General features: G+C 36.5%; 1 pseudogene across 1 annotated transcript; it reads right to left on the bottom strand.

Annotated features, from left to right (window-relative positions):
• Positions 1-3725: 3725 nt before the first annotated feature.
• LOC143530284 (sulfite reductase 1 [ferredoxin], chloroplastic-like) lies at positions 3726-11394 on the bottom strand (annotated as a pseudogene). The gene is made up of 8 exons (XR_013134830.1): positions 11272-11394; positions 10001-10783; positions 8519-8815; positions 8234-8431; positions 7410-7544; positions 6633-6749; positions 6378-6536; positions 3726-4223 (listed from the first exon to the last, which is right to left on the bottom strand). The product of XR_013134830.1 is annotated as a sulfite reductase 1 [ferredoxin], chloroplastic-like (transcript).
• Between the last annotated feature and the right edge of the window lie 994 nt (positions 11395-12388).

Genomic DNA, 12388 nt, shown 5'->3' with positions numbered 1-12388 from the left:
CAAAACTAAATATTAGTTGAACTTGTTACAAATAATTTTACTAAAACAAATAAAAATTACAACTCTTCTTCGTCTTCACCCCCATCTTCATTCTCGTCTTCACCCTCGGAAGAAAGCCCGTCCTCCGCCTCCTCATCATGAATAGGACGCTCTATTGGTATTTCGTCTTCAAAGATCGCCTTGTGTTGTACACAATCCACCACATCCAAATGGTCTTTTAGGCAAATGCAAACCTCTAGAGACGCGGGAGTTAATTTTGTTCTTCGCATTGATAATACCCTCCCACTAAGAGAAAAAACCGATTCGGAAGCAACCGTTGAGGCTTGTACGGCAAGCAAATCACGAGCCATGGCGGATAGAATAGGAAATTCGTTTTGTTTTCCTTTCCTCCAAGCCAACAAATCAATATTGCGAATTTCGTCGACCGTTGCGCCCTCAACATAGTTTGCTCCACTATATCGACCAAGTTCGCTAGTTGGTGTGTTTCCTCTTTGCCTCTTAGATGCCGATTCACGAACCGCATTCATCAAGTTTATAAGTAGGTCCTTGCATGGCCTACTAGTTGTTTTTTTCATAAAAGACGATCCCGTGCTTGGACCATACATTTGAAAATAATGGTCATAAAGGTCTTGAAGGTTTTTGTTGAACTTTTCCTTCACTTCCGTCGACAACTTCGGGTCGATCTCGTGCATACCCATGTTGTCGAATATTTCCTCGATCGTTGTCTCAACCCCATGAACATTCCAATAGGGTTTTAAAGCGGCGGCACAAGTAAAGACCGGCGGTATGTTTTCAAAATATTTTAAAAACTTTTCCTTCATCACCACAACAATATTCTTGAATAGTTTGTTCTTCTCCTCAAACTCTTTAAAAGTACAAGACATGTAGTATAAATCTTGCAAAACCCAACAACTAGTAGGGTAATAGACTCCCGATATCTTTGTTGTTGAGTTTTTGAACACGTCAAGATACTCCAACAAAAAACCGACATTGACCCAAACACTTTCCGGAAGCATATCGGCCTCGCGTACGTCAACAAGATTGTTATGAAAACTTTGTAGAGTTTGGCGTTGGGAGAAATCACACTTGAGCATATGACAAGTTGAGTTTCAACGGGTTGGAACATCCCAATTCGGCCCCAAATACTTTCTTTCAACCGACTTACAATAGTTCTTATATTCAAGATGTCTTCTTTTACCACTGTTGAAGACATAGTGTAACATAAGTCTAAAAACTTTTAAATCGTCACAAATGTTTTCATTGTCGAGACCTTTTTGAATAACCAAGTTGATGATATGTGCAACACATCGAACATGAAAAAAATTCCCGTAACAAGGTGGTGAATATTTAATGATAAATTTTTCGGCCGCCTTAGTATTGTTTGATGCGTTGTCAAACGAAATCGAAAATATTTTATTTCTCAAGTTGTAAGCCGTTATAACTTCATCAAGCAATTCAAACAATTTTTCGGCGGTATGTGGGAACGGGATGTTTTCAAAAGCGATGGTGTGTTTCATCAATTGCCATGTCACCGGATCAACCCAATGAGCGGTGACACATATGTATGATTCGGGCAACCCGTGTGGTGCCGACCAAACATCGGTAGTTAAACTAACCATCGCTTGTAAAGAATGAAAAAACTCGATTAACTCTTTTTTAGCACACTCCCACAATTTGATACAATGACGTCTTATGGTAGTAGGACTTACATGTGTGTATCGCGGTTGTAGAGTTTCTCGAATCAACGAAATCAAATCCGGGTCATCAAAGTGGTTAAATGGCAAACCTCGTTGAATAACGAACTTTGCCATTCTATCTTGAACTTGAGTCGTGTTGTAACGAAATAGTGTACCATCTTTACCCAAGTCAACTTGATCGGTTGCGCCAATCCCTTTCAAGGCCTTGCAATATGGCTTCTCGATGTGCTTTCTCAAAGTCGAGTTGGAATCGTGCTTTAATTGTGTTCCACATAGTTTGCAACGAGCCTTTTGATCACCTTCGGCATTGACAACCAAATCCCAATTCTTCCATATGTCTTGGTTGCGGTTATGGGTGACGATCGCAAGAACATTTGGGTCATCTATAGCACGAACGGGTTCAATAAAAACACTCTTCTTAGCCTTCTTGTTAGTTTTTTTGATGGGTGTCATAATAATATTGAGTTGGATGGTCGGGTTTGCTAAAGGAGAAGTATTTTAGTTTGTTTTTGAGGTTGGTGGTGAAACAAGTGATGGAAAACAACTTATATATAGGTTTTGGGCATCAAGAACCGGTTCCAACGGCTATATTACCGTTGGAACCGGTTACAACGGCTATAATACTCTCAAAACCCGGTTCCAACGGCTATATTACTGTTGGAACCAGTTTCAACGGCTAGTTTGACCTGTAGTTGAACATTTAAAAAAAACCGCCGGAACTGGTTATTTCGGGTAGGAACCGGACCGGGTACAATTTGGAACCGGGTATGAATTTCGGGTACAAAAATACCCAAACCGGGTATGAGGTCCATCGGGTAGGAACTGGAACCGGTTCCAGGTCGGTTCCATCGGTTCGGTTCCGGAACCAGTTTTTTTGTGCACGTCTACTATTCGATATAGTCTCATGATATTAGGTGCTTGATTAGTGCCGGAATCACTAATCGAGTGTAATTGACATGATTAGCTATCAATTGATGTTCTAATTCAGTTCATATTGTGTATTGTGTGTATTCTAGAGTAATTTTGGCAGCATAACAGTGTGTAAATGAAATTAGGACCGCAAGTTATGCTATATGCATAAACTATATGCATATAAATAGAATTTCCATACGTCTTGAACACCATGCGCATGGTTACAAGAATATCACACCCCATACGCTCACAATACTATGCTTATGGGTTACATCGTGTTAAGTTATAATAACGCCCAATGATCCAGTAATCAAAATAAACAAATACGATATAAAATAATGCACTAACATGGCATACACACATTCATTAAACTCATTAAGAGCATCAAATAGTACAATGTGTCACACTTAGAGCGTCAACTAATCACGTTCAGAGTGTCATATACAATATTTCAGCGCGCTACCTTTCGATTGATTACAGTCAGTGCATCTCATACAGTTTTTTTCAGTTTGTCACCTTTTGGTGCGTCGTAATAAATTTTTCAGCGTGTCACATTTCGGTGCGTCGCAATGATCAGTGTCATATAATATGTCAGCACATCATCTCTCGGTGCATCGCAATTAGTGTGCCAATATAAATAATTTCTAATACTATGTAATTATAAATATGTCACCCTTATGATTAGGGTCCACAGATTTAAAAATTGTACCCAAATTTTTGTCTCAAGCATAGATTGATTTTTTAATCCACAAAATCGTCCAAATTTAGTTCTCTTCTCAACTATTCACTGGAGTGCAACTCACAAAGGGTGACCATCAAATATTGTCTCAAACATAAATTGATATTTTAATCCACAAAATCCTCCCAGATTTGTGTCCAACAAAAAAAACTGAGACACTCAAAGTCAAGATTCATATACCAAAACATTAAAACTCAGTCCCGGCCCGACCGCCAGACCCAACTTCAAAATTGGGGTGTAAACGATCCAACCCGCTCGTATGCTAGCTTAACCAAGCTTGAGCTTTCTAAAATACTAATAAAATATTTTATTATGTATAAAATTATGATATAAAAATTAAGTAATATATATTATATTTTATAAAAATTATAATATTAATATATATGTAAATAATAATAAAATATACAAATATAATAATTAAATAATTCATAAAAAAATAAACGAGCTGAGCTCAAGCTCGAGCCTTAACAAACTCAGGCACGGCTTGGCTCTTTTAACTTGAAAATACCAAGATCTGCTCACCATACAGTCCAATTTTAATCCAACTCACTTGGAATATAACAGAACAAAGGATCAGGTCCCTAAGACTCAAAACCAGGTATAGTGTGCTCACAACAACTGGAAAAACATGCCAAAACAAATTTGAATTAAAACATACTGATGATGTTTTACTGGCTTTTGCCATTTTGTTGGGAAGCAACGAAATTGCGGATGACCTCCATTGCCAACTGATGAGCATTCTTATTTTCAATCTTTGCAAGCGCGTCTACGGCTTCATAAGTTTCCTTGTCAGTAAAAACCCTCAAGTAGTGTCGGGATGACGGTTTTGGGACACCCGTCTACTTGTCAACTATTTCCTCAAGTTTCTCAAATCCCTGCAAACATATGAACACAGATTATTCCAACAAATAAATAATCGATTTACTTAAAATGAGGTGTCAATTTCGGCACATTTAATGAAAATGCAAGCTATGCTTGACATGTCAATATAGGATTGTCCAAATAGCTCAAAGTTTGTCCAAAATCAACTTGTTACAAAAAACGAGTCAGCTCGGCTTGGATCGTCTACAAACCCCCGTCGAGCTCGGTTTGGCTCGTTTACAAACTGAGCCAGCTCGGCTCAAATTATTTGGAAACGAGCTTCAATCCACGAGCTAATTAAAGATATATAAACATAGGGTAAACTAAGATTAAAATGCAAAGGGTTTCAAAAATGAGAAGGGTGGAATTTAAAACCCCCACCAAAAAAATCAACCAAAAGAAAATAATAACTCAGAATATAAATCAAACAAAAAAAAAAGTAAAACAACTAAAATGTTTCCCTCGTCGTCCTTGTTAAAAAAAAACGAGAAATGTTGGTTTTGCTTTAGGGTTTAGTTTTTGTGTTTAGCTTTTACGTTTAGGTTTTCTAGGCTTGAAACCCATTTGAAAAGAGTTCGAAAATGCTAGCTCAAAATCAGCTTGTTTACAAATCAATCCGAGCATGAGCGGCATTGTTGTCAATAGCGAATATCGGTAAATAGCGGCGGGTCACCTATATGCTACGTAGCGAAGAGCTAAATAGCGACCGCTATTTCATATTTAGCGATAAAGGAGTATAAAATTTTTAAGCAAATAATTAGGGTTTATATTCACAAAATAAGCTTTTACGGTGGAACTTGTGGAAGATGCGGCTGTTTAGTCGATAAACAAGCGTAAAATATAGGTTTCTACAATTTTTTATATTAAAAAATAAAATAAAACTAAAAATAAACCCTAAAAACTGCTATAATCACACTGAATGACCGCTATTTACTATACAGCGGCCTATAGCCGCATCGCTATGTAGCGCGCTATAGCGCCTGCTATCACCATTATTGACAACTATGATGAGCGGACTTTGGCTCAGCTAGGCTCATAAACAACCCCTAGTATATATGTACAAACATTCACATATATATTAGTATAAAATTTCATATTACCCCTCAAAACCTGAAGAGCATATTTACCCAACTAAAAGTCATAATATCAAATATGCACATCGTCATAGTTATGCAAGGATTTGGGTTATGACACTTCAAGTGTAAACAGAAAGAAAAGGCCTTGAATGGTCATATAATTAAATGTATTAATTATGTTAAACAGAAAGAAAAGGCCTATAATGGTCATATAACTAAATGTATTAATAATGTTAAACAAAAAGAAAAGACGTATAATGGTCATATAATAAAATGTACTAATGAAATTGACAAATAGTGTTTTGCCATAATCCCTGTTTCAACGCACACAAAAATTATACATTGAACTTTTGAACTGTAACGGTGTGTATGGAACCGGAGTTATTGAACCCAAACAAAAAGCAACAGTTTGGTTATATGTTTTTGTAAAGACCGGATTTTCGGTTCAGTTCAGTTTAGTATGTGATTAAAACCAGAAAACAGAAAAGAGTCAAATGCATTCATTTTTAAAATTGAATGTTAGGTAATACTTAATACATTTTCATTTTTAAATTTGAAAATTAAGTCATTTATAAGAATTTAATAAACAGTATAGCCCAGATATTTTTAACGGGATGAATAATAAATAACTAAAAAGATCTAAACCAAAATTCATTAATTTGGGCCAATTTTTTCGGCCCAAAATTTGCAAGCCCAAATGGTATAACAAAAACCGAAACCAAACCAAAAATTAAAATAACCAAAACCTAAAAAGTTACCGTCATAATAGTGTAAGGACAAGAGTTAAATATGTTTAACCAACTAAGCAATAGTGTACTTAAAGATAAGGGTCTACGTGTAAATATGTTTAACAAACTAAGCAATCGTGTACTTGAACACCACGAACCCTAATAAGAGATTAGCTACGTATTTGTTTGGAGTTAAAAGTTAATCCATCTACTTTGTATATTTCATTCTCAGGAGCCAAAACAACTAATGACAGAATGCTTTTCAAAAACTCAAAAACCAAACTCTTGGTTTTTAATTCAGTTTGAACCCAAAACCATGCACACCCTTACCGCCCTTTAAAACTTATTTGTACACATATCTCACCATGCGATTTGTGAAGTCACCAAATGATTCTTTTGATTTCCTCTTCAATCTCCAGCTGTAGAATAAAGGTTCAAAAACCTTCTCAAGGTCCTGAATCTTAACCTTGTTCTTGAAAGTTCTTGCTAATGTAGTTTGAGCCGGTGTTCCCCCGAGCCAAATCTTTTATAAAATAATTTTAATTTAATGTATAACATTTTAGCAAAGGAAACAAAGATAATAGTAAAAATATGAAAATGGTAACAAAGGTAAAAGTACCTGATAGCTATTGGGACCGTCACCAACTAACCCAAGTTCAGCCATGTAGGGTCGAGCACAGCCATTAGGGCAACCCGTAACTCTTACTACTATGGATTCATTATATGGTAGACCAACCTGTTAATAAGGATTATATGCAAATTCTAAAGAATTAATACATAAAAACCCAACATACTTTGTTATTTTTCATGAAAAAGTCCCTCAACGTAATTTGGTGTATTAATGTCCCTCAGCTTGTAAAAGATACACAAAATGACACTAAACTAACTCTTATATGTTGAAATCACTAAAGTCGCCTAAAAAGCACGTACTCATGAAATTTTTTTAAAATAATGATTTGTTAACTCTTGAATTTGGTTATAAAATAAGATGGTATAGTGTTTCTTTTTTACAAAAATGTTGAATGTCACTTAAATCAAATTTAGGGCAATTTAAGACTTTAATATACGGCTGTACACAAACCAGACATCCAGCAGAAAGTTCGCTTACGTACATTTGTTTAATAAATGAAGAAACATGAAGAAAAAATTGTGTTCTGTTAATTAAATGTGTTTGTTCATTTACGTGAATTAGTTTAGTGACTTATATACAAAATAAGTTTAGTGGCTTTTACATGTACTTTTACACAAGTTGAGGGACTTTAATAAACCAAAACTAGGTTGACGGACTTTTTTTATGGAATTAGCCCATTTATAAACACAATGAATTGTGTATATACGTAACATGAAATATGATAAAGTTTATCAGATAAACAAAATTAATTGTAGAGGGAGATACCTTCTCAAAAACACCTCGAACACGTTTAAGGAGATCAGGAATTCCTCGCTCGGCTTCGGCTATGGCAAGAGGGCATAGAGGTAAGGCCGGGCATGCCATTGCAGTTATGTTAAGTGGTTCCACATAGGTAGGGGGCTGCCAAAAATAACAATTCCCAATGTTTGTATTAATATCGTTTTTTAAAGTGATTTTCATTGCAACCGACAAAAACCTATGAAAAAGATAATTGAAACATTTGTAAATTGATTGTAATATAGAAGATTATGACAGACTCATTGATCATGGTACCTCCAAATAATATTAATAATAGTTAATTACACAAAATGGTCCCGCTGGTTAAAAAGGGCATTTTGGTCAATTTATCCAAACTTAACAGAAGATCGAAGTTAGTGTTAAACCCCAAACTTGTTACAACAAATGTGTTACTTGAGCCAACCCACAGGGACGATTTGGATAGTAAACTCTAATAATAATTTACTACTTCATACAAACGATTCAGAAAAAAAAAAGAATGCCAGAAAAAAGAAAAGAACGCATACGTTCTTTGTATTTCCACATGCAAATGCAAACAATATATATTGATCTCTTTGCTTTCAAAATAAAGACATTTAAACGATATATCTCTTTAAATATGTGAAAACAGATATCTTATAAATTAATATTTAAATAAGTAATATGTATATGTATGAAGTCTTATTTATTTATAATTATAAATTAATATATAAATAAGTGTGTCTATGTGCGCATATACGTCTATGTGTGTGTGTGTGTGTGTGTTTATTTGTATCTTATTCCACATAAATATGTGAAAACAGATATCTTACCAACAGACCACCTTGTGCTAGAGCTACAGTAATCGGGCGTTTCCAAGAAGGCTGAATATCACAAAGAACGATGTTTTGGTTCGGTGTGATGCACACATTCAACTTAAACTTCTCAATTATTTCCCGTAACGTCTTCTTCGTTACCCCTTTAACCCGACCACTATCAACATGAAGCCCACAAAACAAAAGACCGTCACCCTGCAACAAATAACCTTCAAGTAACCAACTGATGAACTAAAAGCATTAACTTACCGAGTATTACAAGACTTTTAAAATGGAATATACCTGCCCATGCCATCCTAGATGGCTTTTGAATTCCCATTCGGGCAACTCGCGTGTAGGTTCAAACTTCTTTCCATAATATTGTTCAACAACTGTCCTAAACTTCTCGATTCCCCAAGAATCTATCAAATACTTCATTCTACTATACCTTCGGTCATCTCGTCTACCATTTTCTCGTTGTGTGACAACGATAGCCTTCACTGCATACAAAATATCATCTTTAGGAACATAGCCTATGGGCTCTGCAAGGCGAGGAAAAGTGGTTTCCATCCTATGTGTTCTTCCCATACCACCACCAACCTGAACACAAAAATGTAAAGCAATAAAATACATTTTAACTGAATCATGTAAATAGAATGAAGAACCCTCGGTATATACAAGTAAGAAACAAGAAAACAAACCCTAAGGAAACCTAAATGGAGCCAGTGGGATAAAGACAATTTAACCGTAATACAAATAATCTATAATATATATTTAATACTCCTTACGGTTGTAAACGAACTGAACCAAAGCGAACGATACATTGTTAGTGTTCGTTCTTTGAGCCTGGGGTCTCTCTGGAAGCAGCCTCTCGATCCTCAAGGATAGAGGTAAGGTTTGCCTACATCCCACCCTCCCCAGACCCTACTAGTAGCTTTGCTATGGGTGGGATTTACTGGGTATGGTTGTTGTTGTACTACAAACGGACGGTTTACAAACATATAACCGAATGAAACCATTTGCCCGTTTTCGCTCATTAAAGAAATGATTGTGTTCATGTTCGTTTGTGTTCGTTCTCTAACTTCATAAACGAACACAAACTGACATAAACCAACAAATGAACACAAACAAACATGTATTAATTCGAAAAATAAAAACCAACATTCTTGAACTCAAGCATTGGACATAATCACCTACATAAAGTTAAATACTTGAAATAGTTATTTACAATACTTGATATAATAAACAAAAAATAAAAATACATTAAAAAAACCTTTAATGACCAAACATAAACAAAAGGACGTAATTCAACAAGATTAAAGAACATAACTGAACGTATACGAACGAAAATTAACGAACCTAAACGAAGAACATGAACGAACACAATGCCAAATGTTCACAAACACAACTAAACGAACGCGGCAGCTGTTTATCTTCATTCATCTAATTAATCGAATGATATTCTTTGTCCATGCTCGTTCATTTATTAAGCTAGCAAACATAAACAAACTTCCCACCAAGCGGTTCACTGAACTTTCAGTTCGTTTACAGCCCTACCTTTCAAGTTGGAATATAGATGTTAATCATGTCCAACGTTTTACAAATAAAACTTGAATACGTGACCAAGTAAACTAGACTGGAACCAAAATTCGTGCAGAAAACCAGAAATAGAAACCGTTAATAAACCTAACTCAGGCCCGTTCGCTAAACACAAATAAACCCTAATACTAACAATCTAATATACACTTAACACAAAACATATAATTAAACGAGTAAGTGCCATACGTATATATTAAAACCCTGAGGCTCGCCATTATCATCAGACACAACCACAAAACCAACGTCATTTGTAAACAGATCAACAGAGTTATCAGTCGGCACAGTAACTGCCACTTTAAACTTCCTAGGCAAGAACTGCGTTCCATATATCGGCTCAGGCGAATCTACAAAATTTGTCCCGTAAGTATTATCATTACGTGCTTTCACAACTTCAGGCGGTTCTGCAGTCATAAACTGCTCCCCATCCACCCACATATCATAATAAAACCCCGACTGAGGTGTTAAAAGTGCCGCAATGTTATCAGCTGTTTGTTGTGCAAAAAGATAATCTTTTTCAACAAAAGGAGCCGCAGGCGCAAGAACATTTCTGTTAAGATCGCCACACGCGCCGAGTGTGGACCCCATGTTTCTAATAATGGTACTCATAACCGTTTTAAGGTCCTTTTTGATGACTCCGTGAAGTTGAAACGTTTGTCGGGTTGTTAACCGAAGGGTTCCGATTCCAAACTGGTCAGCAAGGTCATCCATTGCAAGGTACAGTTGGTTGGAAACTTTGTCACACGGGTTTTTGGTACGGAGCATAAACGAGTATGATCTGGTGCCTCGCTAGTCTCGATTGTATTGTTGGTAGCTTCCATGGAACTTGATAAGTTGGGTTGCGGCCTCGTTAATATTAGGTGTGTCGGTTAATAGTTCCTCGTTAAGAGGGTACCGTATGTAGTTGCTTTGTTCTTTGAATATTTCAACCTTACTTCTTTTGGTCCCAACAGAAGTTTCAACATTCACTGGCTGCAAACACATAAGAGAAAATTAGATGCACATTTCATCATAATTCATAAAACATATAATAACCTGAAGATGTGTTTCGAATAGGGATGTTCACGAACCGCTGAAACCAATAAAAAACAACTTGTTTAACTGATTGAAATATGTATGGTTTGGTTCAACATTCAGTTTTAACAAGTTTGGAACCTAGAACAGTAAACCGAACCGGCATTGAACATTTATTGTTTAAAAAATATATTAACAACTTCAACCAATGCCTTTTTAAATTTAATAACAATGACAGAACCACATTTGATGTATCTAAGGGTGTCAATCGTGTTGGGCTATGCAGTCAATATCGGTGGGATATCGGTTATCGGTCCTCATGTGAAATTTATTTTTATTTTTTTGTTTCGTGTTGGGTTCGGGTTGTGTCGTCCTTATTATGTATGATTTAGAAAACAACATTAGCATGAAAAGGAATAGAGAGAGAGAGAGAGGGAGTAAATTACCGTAGAAAGGGCCCTGATTGGGGCAGAATAAGTGTTTGAGGAGGAGGAGAATCGATGATGTACGCGTTTCTTCAACAGTAGTGAATAAGCGGATGAGTAGCAGCAGCTGCTGCTGTTGTGCATCAACGGATGATTGTTATTATTATTCACCAGGGTGGTGGTTGTTGGAGTCATCGGAAAACAGAACAACAGTTATTCCGGTTAGGGTTTATTGGATGGATTGTTGGTACAGGTGGTTAGTAGGCTACTGCTTCCACTATAGTATTTTGCCCTGTCACGTGCCAATCACCCCGACCATTTTGATAATATTGCAAGTTTTATATCCAATAAGCCTGAGGGTAGTGGGGTGAGCGGTGGGCGCGGCCGCCTACGTGGCTCGCGAACACCACTACACCTCTCAGGTGAAGGCGGGCACAGTTGGGCCGCGTGGCTGTGGCCGCGGGGCAAAGTAGCCGTTGGAGGAGAGTTGACTTGTCAACTTTACCGTTGGTCAATCATAAATATTTATTTATTTTTCTTTATTTTTTTTACCTATAAATACAAATCCATACTTTCTATAAAAACTCAAACCATACATTTTCTCTATCAAAACTTCTATTTATATATTTATAAATGGCATCGTCGTCATCGTCTTCCTATTCTACCGAAGAAGACGAACTCACTTGTCAAGCGGTTCAAACGACGGTAAGCTTTTTGAGAGATCAAAATCGCCCGCGAGCCCCATTGTTCTGTCAACCGCGTATTCGTGATCGAAAGACCGCTAACGAAACTTTGATACATCACTATTTTAGTCCCAATCCCACATATGGTGAGGATAGTTTTAGAACCCGTTTTCGAATGACTAGACGATTATTCATGCGTCTAGCAAATGACTTGCCGGAGCACTTTGAGTATTTTCAACAAAGGGATGACGCTAGAGGCAAGCCCGGATTCACGGTTACTTAAAAAATTACCGCTGCTCTTTGGCAACTAGCGTATGGTGTTGGATCGGACATGTTGGACGAGTATCTACAAATGGCTAAAAAGACCGGACGCGATGCGCTTAACCACTTTTGTAGAGGTATATATTTTTTTACGTTTGTTTATATATTTTTCAAATATTTACATAACTTATATA

The sequence above is a fragment of the Bidens hawaiensis genome, unplaced genomic scaffold (genome assembly GCF_021521415.1).
Source record: "Bidens hawaiensis isolate Kalapana, Puna unplaced genomic scaffold, B.hawaiensis_p1.1 tig00008883_1, whole genome shotgun sequence".
In the NCBI taxonomy this organism is placed as follows: Eukaryota; Viridiplantae; Streptophyta; class Magnoliopsida; order Asterales; family Asteraceae; genus Bidens; species Bidens hawaiensis.
This window is presented reverse-complemented; position numbering and strand designations above follow the sequence as displayed.